Source organism: Choloepus didactylus, chromosome 3 (assembly GCF_015220235.1).
Source record: "Choloepus didactylus isolate mChoDid1 chromosome 3, mChoDid1.pri, whole genome shotgun sequence".
In the NCBI taxonomy this organism is placed as follows: Eukaryota; Metazoa; Chordata; class Mammalia; order Pilosa; family Megalonychidae; genus Choloepus; species Choloepus didactylus.
The window spans coordinates 61038302-61049634 of NC_051309.1; the positions used below are offsets into that span (position 1 = coordinate 61038302).

Sequence of the window (11333 nt, forward strand, 5' to 3'; positions counted from 1 at the left end):
TTGTTACTGCAAAGAAAGGCTAAGCCTACTTACAATTGTGCCTGAGAGTCACCCCCAGAGAACCTCTTTTATTGTTCAGATATGGCCTCTCTCTCTAAGCCAATTCGGCAGGTAAACTCACTGCCCTCCCCTCCACATAGGACATGACCCCCAGAGGTTTAAATCACCCTGACAATGTGGGACATGACTCTCAGTTATGAACCTGGATGCAGATTTGTAGGATTGAGAAAGCCTTCTGGGCCAAAAAGGGAATAATAATGAAACAAAATAAAGTTTCAATGACTGAGAGATATCAAATGTTGTTGAGAAGTCATTCTGGAGGTAACTCAGGATTTATATAGATTTCCCTTTCTAATTTTTTGTTTATTAGAATAGCTAGAAAGAAATATCTGAAACTGTTGAATTGCAATACAGTATCCTTGTTTCTTGAAAGTGATTATGTGACAATGTACCTTATACTGTGTGACCATGTGATTGTGAGGGCTTGTGGTTCACACTCCTTTTACCCAGTATATGGACAGATGAGTGGAAAAATGGGGACAGAGAGTAGATGGATGGTGGGGGAGAGGAATGTGGGATGTTTGGGTGTTTATTTTTAATTTTATTTTTATACTTATTTTTTTTTTGAAGTAATGAAAATGTCCAAAAATTGTTTGTGATGGTAGGTGCAAAACTATGTGATGCTGCTGTGAACAATTGTGTGCTTTAGATGATTGTATGGTTGTGAATATATTTCAATAAGACTGCATTAAAAAATAGAGAGACTCTGTGCAGGTTTGGATATATTATGTACCCCACAATATCATGATCTTTTAATTCAATCTTGTTGAATGGAATATTTTGATTGTTTCTATGGAGATGTGGCACAACCAACTGTGCAGGATACCTTTGATTAAATTATTTCCATGGAGGTATTGCCCTTCCCATTCATGGTGGTTCTAAATTAAATCACTGGAGTCCTATAAAAGAGTTCACAGAAAGAAGGAGTTCAGAACAGCTGAGAGAGACTTTTGGAGACTCTTGGGAGCTGACAGATATGCTGAGAGGTACTTGGAGATGGTTGGAGATGTTAGCCCATAATTTGCCTTGAAGAAGCTAAGAGAGACCAGAGACATTTTGGAGAATGCCATTTTGAAACAAAACCTGGGAGAAAAGGAAAAACAGATGTCTAGTGCTCTGGACAACACTGACATTCTTCAGTGAAAGTATGCTCTTGTTGATGCCTTAGTTTGGACACTTTTATGGCCATAGAACTGTAAATTTGTAACCAAATAAACCCCCTTCAAAAAAGCCAATCCATTTCTGGTATTTTCCCTAACAGCAGCATTAGCAAACCAGAACAGACTCCTATGGTCTTTAATGAAAATTGTATAACTATATAGCTTTTATCATGTGACCATGTGTTCTGGTTTGCCAGTGCTGCTGGGAGGCAAAATACCAGAAATAGGTTGGCTTTCATAAAGCGGGTCTATTTGGTTACACTGTTACAGTCTTAAGGACATAAAATGTCCAAGGTAATGTATCAACAATCAGGTACCTTCACTGGAGGATGGCCAATGGCATCTGGAAAACCTCTGTTAGCTGTTAAGTCACGTGTCTGGCATCTAGTCCAAGTTCTGGTTTCAAAATTGCTTTCTCCCAGGACTTTTCTCTCTAGGCCACAACTCCTCTTCAGAATGTCACTCAGTTGCTCTTGGGGCATTTTTTCTCTCTTAGCTTCTCCAGAGCAAAAGTTTGGTTTCAATGGTTGTCTTCAAAATGTCTCTAATCTGCAGCTCCTCTCTCAGCTCCTGTGCATTCTTCAAAGTGTCTCTCTTGGCTGTAGCAAGCTCACTCCTTCTGTCTGAGTTTATATAGTGCTCTAATAAGCTAATCAAGGCCCATGTGGAATGAGCAGGGCCACACCTCTATGGAAATTATCCAATCAGAGTTATCACCTATAGTTGGGTGGGGTGCATCTCCATGGAAACACTCAAAGGATTCCAATCTAATCAACACCAATACATCTGCCCACGCGAGACTGCATCAAAGATAATGGTGTTTGGGGGACATAACACATTCAAACTGGTACACCATGCAATTGTGAAAACCTTGCTACTGATGCTGCCTTAATCCAGGGTATGGGAAGATTAGTAATAAAATAAAGACAAAAAACTATATGGGGTATAAGGGTTAGGGACTTTGATTGTTATGTTCATGTGCCAAGTTGGCCAGGTGATGGTGCCCATATGTCTGTTCAATTAAATATTGGCCTAACCATTACTGCAAGAACACTTGTGACTGGTTAATAAACCAGAGGGCTGGTTTATTAAATCAACAGTCAATTTTCTACATCTCTGGCTGATTACATCAACAAAAGGTGTGCCTTTACCAATGAGAGAATTCAATCAGCTGGATTTTATACAAACAGCTGAAGACTTTTAAGAGAGAAGAGAGGCAACTTTCACTTCTTCTTCAGACAGCCAGCCATTCCCAGGGAGTTCATTGAAGACTTTCACTGGAGTTGCCAGCATGCTTCCTGCACTATGGAATATGGACTATTGGATACTGCCCTATGGAATTTGGACTCATGCATCCTGCATTACAGAATTTGGACTCTGCATCCCCACAGTTGTGTGAGACACTTATAAAATCTCATTTTTCCAGATATCTCTTGTTGGTTCTGTTTCCCTAGAGAACCCTACCTAATAGAGTGGTTATGTCCCCCAAACACAAGGAGTGATTCTTGAGAAACAGAACCTTAAAATGGGCTTTTACAATTGGTTTTCTACTCTGATTAGTTTCAAAGGCACTAATGACTCCATTTCCAGTAATCAAGATGGCACTGACAGTCCATGGAATTAGTTGGCAGTGGAGATAAACAAAATATCACCCTTTTATTCTCCTAATCATACTCTTGTACAAGGCAAGTCTCTGGATGACAGTGTTATTGCACCTAAGCAGAAGTTTATGGAGTTAAGAGGCATAATGATGTGGGCTGGTTGTTCTTAGATATGCTAGATAAAGTTATAAGAGATAAGACAGAGCTGAAGGCTTCCAACTTGAAACTTAAATGCAGTATGACAGATGTAAAGGTTTCTATGTGTGCCCTGAAAGAAAATGTTATTCCCTGTGGCTGCAGGCTTGAGATCTCTGAAAGCCAAACCCAGAGTCTTATTGTGTGAGTAGCAGATTTACAAAGCAAACTAAAATCTCAACCTCACATGGTGTCCTCTGTTAAAGTAAAGGCACTGATTGCAAAAGAATGGGATCCTGAAAATTGAGATATGGGCATATGTAATGATAATAATGGAAATGGTGATATTGGAACCCTGGATTTTGTTGAGTCTGCTCGATATACCTATAGTTGTCTGCTATGAGGAAACAGACACCCCCCCCCCCCAAACTCCAGGCTGCCCTGAGAAGACAGCTACACAACCTCCAGCCTGCCCTGAGGAGCCTGCCATTCAACCTCCACCTAAGGAGATTAATACTTCAGTACCTGCTAAACCTGTAATCACCTCCCCTGAGGAAACACCCCTCACTCCTCTGTCTTGAGAGATTAATCCTGTTTCATCAGATGAAACTGCAGTGGAATGTCCTGAGGTAATTGGCTTGAAGGACACTTTTAATTCTATTCATGACTGACTCCCACCACCACTCTTTTCCTCAAGACCTCTAACTAAACTAAAGTCTCTACAGACCCCAAAGGGTGATGTACAAAGTGTGACCCATGAGGAAGTACACTATATTCCAAAAGAACTGCATGAGTTTTCCAATTTATATAGACTGAAATCAGGGGAATCTGTGTGGGAATGAATATTAAGGGTGCAAGATAATGGTGGAAGCAATATAAAGTTGGATCAGGCTGAATTTATTGATACTTGCCCACTAAGCAGAGATTCTGAATTCAATGTTGTAGCTCAAGGGGTTAGAAAGGGTGTTAATGGGTTGTTTGGGTGGTTGGCTGAAATATGGATAAAAGGTGACTTACATTACCTGAGGATGAAATGCCAGAACTGCCCTGGTATAATGTAGAGGAGGGGATCCAAAGGCTCAGAGAGCTTGGAATGTTAGAGTGAATTTATCATGGAAGACTGGTTCACACACCCCAGGAATGTCCAGAGGACACGTCATTTACCAGGACCATGAGGAATAAATTTGTGAGACTTTCTCCATCATCCCTGGAAAGCTCCGTAGTTGCCCTTCTCTGTAGGTCAGATATTACTGTAGGAACTGCTGTCACTGAGCTGGAATCCTTAAACACAAGGGGGATAATTGGATCCTGAGTTGGCAGAAGCCATGACAGCAGTTAATCACAGACAAGATGGGCATGGCTATTCTAATGGACAGCAGGCTCAAAGCAGCAGTCAAAATAATCTGACTTGCAGAGACTTATGGCATTGGCTAGGAGAACATTGGGTACCTAGAAGTAAAATAGATGGGCAGTCTACCAAGTTCTTGTTTGATTTGTATAAGGAGATGAATTCTAGGTCAAGTGAACAAACATCTAACTTGAATTACAAAAACAGAGAGTCATGGCCCCTTAATCAATTCCCAGACTTGAGGCAGTTTACAGACCCAGAACCCCTTGAATAAGGGGAACATCAGGTACCCTTGGGGAAGGACCCTGTTAGGCTGCCAAAAACTTATACTGTTAATCTTCCTCCCAGCCTTCCACAAGGGAACACACTGCCTATTACCAGGGTAAATGTACATTGGGGAAAAAGAAATGATCAGATATTTCAGGGCTCACTAGACACTGGCTCAGAGGTGACATTAATTCCAAGTGACCAAAAACATCACTCTAGTCTATGAGTCAGAGCAGGGGCTAATGGTGGAGGGCAGGTGATTAATGTAGTTTTAGCTCAGTTCTATCTCACAGTGGGTCCATTGGGTCCCTGTGTGGAAAGCCGCCTCCCGAATCGGGCCTAGCGTATGCGCTGCAGCCTGCTCTAGAGTTACCCCCGCCCATCGAGTGAGCCAAGATGGCGCCTGCATCCTGTTTCCGCATAGTGACGCATGTATCCGCCACCCGCTCCTACCAATCGAAATCCTGTATACGCGATACTAGCCTAGAAGCTTATTGGTTGTTAATTGTGTATAAAAGGTCTTACCCGGACGGGGTAGGGTGAGACAGCCCACAAGGAGCCGTGCCTGACGGCCACATCGAGGCTGCTCTCCCACGAGGCGCCGTGCCCCGTGTGGGAACCAGTAACACAGAATGTTCATCTAGCTGTAGTAAAGGGCTTGCTTTCACAACTGCCGTGTGGTTCGAGTCGTGATTCATGACCAGGTTAGTTCGCGCAGTCTGCATCTCTCTCTCTCCTTCCCTGTTTCCCCTCGCCGGCCGGGAACCGGGGACCGAGCGGGGCAGCGCCGGACATCCCTGGGCCCATTCTCTGGTTATTTCACCAGTTCTGGAATGAATAGTTTGCATAGGCATACCCAGCAACTGGCAGAATCCCTACATGGGTTCCCTGACTCACGGATTCAGGGCTATTATGGTAGGAAAGTCCAAGTGTAAGCCACTGGAACTTCCCTGCCTAGCAAAATAGTAAATCAGAAGCAATACTTGATTCCTGGAGGGATTGCCAAGATTAATTCCTCTCTTAAGGACTTGAAAGATGCAGGGGTCTTAATTCCCATCACATTCCCATTCAACTCTCCTATTTGGCCTGTCCAGAAAACAGATGAGTCTTGGAGGATGACTGTGAATTGTAAGCTTAACCAGGTGATGACTCTGATTGCAGCTGCTGTTCCAGATGTGGTATCATTGCTTGAGCAAATCAACACATCCCTTAGTAACTGGTATGCAACTATTGGTCCCACAAATGCTTTTTTCTTAATAGCTGCAAGTATAGCCCAAGAGAAACAATTTGCATTCAGCTGGCAAAGCCAGCAATATACCTTCACTCTCCTACCTCAGGGGTATATCAACCCTCCAGCCCTTTGTCATAATATTGTCCACAGGGAAACTTGATTTCTTCTCCCTCCCAAGAGACATCACACTCATCAGTTATATTGATGATATGTTGATTGGACCTAGTGAGCAAGGAGCAGTAACTACTCTAGACTTATCGGTAAGGCATTTGTGTGTCAGCAGACAGGAGATAAATCTAAAAAGAATACATAGGACTTCCACCTCAGTAAAATTTCTAGGTGACCAGTGGTGTGGAACATGTCAAGATATCCCCTCTAAAGTGAAGGATAATGTGCTGCACCTGGTCCCTCCTATGACCAAAGAAGAGGCACAATTCCAAGTTGGCCTCTTTAGATTTTGGAGACAATATATTCCTCATTTGGATGTGCTTCTCTGGCCCATTTACTGAGTGACCAGAAAAGATTTTAGTTTTGAGAGAGGACCAGAACATGATGAGGTTCTCTGACTTGCCCAGGCTTCTGTGCAAGCTCTCTGCCACTTGGGCCACATGATCCAGCTGATCCAACGGTGCTGACAGTGTCAGTGGCAAATATAGATGCTGTTTGGAGCTTTTGGCTTCTATAAAAGGCTCCTATAAAAGAATCTCAATCAGGCCCTTAGGATTTTGTAGTAAAGCCTTACCATCCTCTGTTGTTAACTACTCTCCTTTTGAGAAACAGCTTTTGGCCTGCTATTGGGCCTCAGTAGAGACAGAATACTTAACCATGGGCCACTAAGTTACTATGAGACGTGAGTTGGCTATCATGAGCTGGGTGTTTTCTGACCCTCCAGGCCATAAATTTGGGCATGAACAGCAGCACTCCATCAGAAAATGGAAATGGCATATACAAGATAGGGCTTGAGCACATTCTGAAGACACAAATAAGTTACATGAGGAAGTTGCCCAAATGTCCATAGCCTCAGTCTTGCCACATTACCTTCACTTTCCCAGCCTACAAGTATGGCCTCTTTGGGAGTTCCTTACAATCATTTGAGGAAGAGAAAGCTTGGGCCTGGTTTACAGATGGTTCTGCATGATATGCATGCACCACCCAAAAGTGGGCAGCTGCAGCACTCCAACCCCTTTCTGGTATGTTCTTGAAGGTCAGTGAGGGGAAATCCTTCCAGTGGGCAGAACTTTGAGCAGTTCAGCTGGCTGTTCATTTTGCTTGGAAAGAGAACTGGCCAGAAGTGTAGGTTTGTATACTGATTCATGGTCAGTTGTTAATGGTTTCACTGGATGGTCAGGGACTTGGAAAGAACATGATTGTAAAATTGGTGACAAAGAAGACTGGGGAAGAGATATGTGGATAGACATCTCTGAGTGGGGAAAAACAGGAAGATATTTGTATCCCATGTGAATTCTAAACAGAGGATGACTTCAGCAGAGGAATATTTTAATAATCAAGTCAATAGAATGACCCATTCTGTGGATACCAATCAGCCTCTTTCCCCAGTCACTCCTTTCATTGCCCAATGGGATCAAGAACAAAATGGTCATGGTGGTAAGGATGGAGGTTATGCATGGGCTCAGCAACATGGACTTCCACTCACCAAGGCCACCCTTGCCACAGCTACTGCTGAGTGCCCAATTTGCCAGCAACAGAGACCCACAATGAGTCCCCAGTATGGCACCATTCTGCAAGGTGATCAGCCACTACCTGGTGGCAAGTTGATTACATTGGAACACTTCCATCATGGAAGGGGCAGTAATTTGTAATAACTGAAATAGACACATACTCCAGATATGGGTTTGCTTTCCCAGCATGCAATGCTTCTGCCAAAACTACCATCCATGGACTTATGGAATGCCTTATCCACCATCATGATATTCCACACAGCATTGCTTCTGACCAAGGAACCCACTTCACAGTAAATGAAGTGAGGGAATGGGCACAGGCTCAAGGAATTATCTGGTCTTACCATGTTCTCTATCATCCAGAGGCAGCTGGGTTGATAAAATGATGGAATGGCCTTTGAAAGACACAATTACAGTGCCAACTAGGTGGCAAGACCTTGCAAGGCTGGGGCAGTGTTTTCCAGGAGGCTGGGTATCCTCTGAATTGGCATCCACTCTATAGTGAATGGATGTGGGAGTGGAACCACTCACTATGGCTCCTAGTGATCCACCAGGAAAAAATTTGCTCCCTATCATTGCAATCTTAAGCTGTGCTGGTCTACAAGTCTTCATTCCAAAAGGAGGAGTGCTATCACCAGGAGACACAACAATAATTCCTTTGAACTGGATGTTAATATTGCCACCTGGCCAGTTTGTTTTTCTCATGCCTCTGAATCAATAGGCAAGGAAGGGGAACTGTACTGTTTGGGGTGATTGAGCCTATCAAGGGGAGATAGGACTTTAACTACACAATGGAGGTAAATGTGAGTTTTCCTGGAATATAGGAGATCCCCTAGGGTGTCTCTTAGTACTACCATGCCCTGTGATTGAAGTCAATGGGAAATTGAAACAACCCAATCCAGGCAGGACTACTAATTGCCCGGAAATTTCAGGAATGAAGGTTTGGGTCACACCACCAGGAAAAGAACCATGCCCTGCTGAAATGTTGAGGGTAAAGGGAACATAGACTGGGTAGTGGAAGAAGGTGGTGATAAATATGAACTATGACCATATGACTAGTTACAGAAATGAGGACTGTGATGACATGAATATTTCCACCTTGCTCTGTTATGAGTAACTGTGTTTGTATTTACCCATAATGCAAACAATATTTTTGTTTTCTTCTCTATCTTCTCCCCTTATCATATGACATAAGTTGTATTTTTCATTTTGTAGTATTTAAGTTACAGAATTTGAAATAAAAGAGTGACTGCTTCCCAAGGGCTTTCACCCTATTCTGGAGAGATTTAGTGCATTTCTGGTTGTGCACAGGACAGCTGAGTATTGTTAGGCAAAGCATATGTCTGTTATTGTATTCTATTTGGAGGTTAATTATGATTTAAAGTCATGTGCATAGCTGCCAAGGGGTGGACTGTGATGTTTGGGTTCCTATGTCAATTTGGTCAGGTGATGGTGTCCAAGTGTCTGGTCAAGGAAGCACTGTCCTAACCATTACTGCAAGGACATTTGTGTCTGGTTTATAAACCGGAAGACTGGTTTATGAAATCAGCAGTCAATTGTCTGCATCTGTGGCTGATTACATCAATGAAGGGTGTGTCTTCCGCAATGAGAAGATTCCATCAGCTATATTTAATCCAATCAGTTGATGAGTTTAAAGAGGGAAGAGAGAGAATTTTCACTTCCTCTTCAGCCAGCCAATCTCTCCTGGGGAGTTCATTGAAGACCATCATTGGAGTTGCCAGTTCACTGCCTGCCATATGGAATTTGGACTCATGCTTCCCCAAAGTTGTGTGAGAAATTTTTATAAAATTTCATATTTACAGGTATCTCCTATTGGTTCTGTTTCCCTAGAGAGACTTAACTAATACAGGGATGTTTTAGGTGTTCTTTTAAATTTTTATTTTGGAGTAATGAATACATTCTAAAATTGATTTTGGTGATGAATGCACAACTATATTATGATACTGTGAGCCACTGTTTGTATACTTTGGATAGATTATATGGTGTGTGAATCAATAAAATTGCAAAAAAAAAAAAAAAAAGGACTCCCATGGTTATGTATACATATTAAACAATGATTAACCTTTTATTATCTCTAAATTAAACCATATATTGCAAGTCCTCATAATACATGGGTTCAAAATAGGAAAATTACATAATATATGTTGCAACTTTACTAAGTTGATATGGACTTGCGTGCTTTGAAGCTTTCACTTTTCAAGAAAAAGAGATAGAAGGGAGTAGCCAGTATGTGTATTTATCATTAAAAATGCAGTTAAGTCCCTACTTTACAGTCCAAGATACCTAAGCTGTGCAAAATGAAAAGGCTGCACCTCATTGGATGTTAGTTGACAGATTATCCACTAAAATATCTATTAGCTAATGTTTTTGGTAACTTCTGCTGTAGGGGCACTCAAAGCTGGTGTCTGCATACTGGAAATATTTTCTTTAAAGCAACATTTGTCCAAACATAGAACAGTTAACATATTTAGCCATCTTTCTTTAGAGGGGTTTGCAAGACATTGTCTCAGGTATATTTACAATGAAATTGTAGGATTGTTGGGCTCTTGCTAGATTATATTGATTCTTACTTGCACCAAAGTGCACTCCGGCTTTGCCTTTAAGTAAGGTAGCACTGATATGCAGGATGACTAATTCTGCTGGTAGGCACTGCTCCTACCCTGTTTTGTGAGAAGTTCCATACATAATGCTCCTCCCACCAAAAGATACCCTCCTGAGAGAACAAAGTAATACCACTAGATCAAATGGAGGATCAAATGGTAAGTTATCCTCAAAGAAGAAGTTAAGTAAAACATATTCCATACCTTCTTTTTTTTTATTAAAATCTGATGATCACTGTTCAAAGGACTATGAGGATCAATCTTTTGCAGTTTAACATGCCAGACACGTAAACTATCATTTATGAGTTCCACTGGAAAAGTCCATGTTTTACAACTCTGTGATCTATACATATCCCTGAGCTCTTTCATAAGTCTATTTGAAGCTTGCACTGACCCAGACACTGCACCACTTAGATGGTCCTACCTGACCTTTAAGTCTTCCTAATTTTCTCTAATATTGCCAAAATGTCTTTCTCAATTCCTTATCCTATGACTTTTTTTCCACTAATATGCTCGCTCTTCTTCCTTCCTCTCATGGAGATCCAAGTCTTCTATATCTTCTGCCATCTCTTCCTCCTCCTCTTCTTCGGAAGTCACTTCTTTCATTGTTTCATTCTGCATCTCAACATACAGGTGCTTAGGATGTTTATATAATCTGCAGCGTTCACATATCAACCACTTCGACTGCTGATGAAGGAAATTGTTTTTAGTATCTTCTGGATGGTTCAGTACCGATGTCAGATTTGGGTCATTGGAATCTACAAACTATATTGGCGAAGGAGATGGATAAGATTCTGTGATGTTGTAGGGGTGGATAGGAGGCAGCAAGTGCAGCTTCCGGTTGATGATGTGAAATCACTTACAATTCTTGTCCAAGATAGACATCAGGGACTTCAGCTCGTCCTTGAGCCCTGACATGGACATCTTCCCTTCATCTCCAGCAGAAAGGGTGTGGAAAGGGAGCCCTGGACCCGGGACCACCATCTTCGCCGCGACTTTCTGCCCCGAGCAGGCCCCGGCCGCGCTCCCAGTGGGTATTTTAACATAACAGCAATATGGGTATTCGTTAGTCTAATTTTTCAACATTTCTGTCTGTGCCATTAAACATTCCTTGCCTCAAGAGCATGGAATATGCTTTATTCATCTTTGCATTCCCAGGGACTTCATAAACATCAAAAAAAAAAAAAGTAAATGCTCAATAAATACTGATTTAATGGATATTTGAGATCTC

The 11333-nt window shown here is 42.0% G+C and overlaps 1 pseudogene; it reads right to left on the reverse strand.

The window, feature by feature from the left end:
- Positions 1 to 9983: 9983 nt before the first annotated feature.
- LOC119530266 lies at positions 9984 to 11113 on the reverse strand (annotated as a pseudogene).
- Positions 11114 to 11333: the final 220 nt, after the last annotated feature.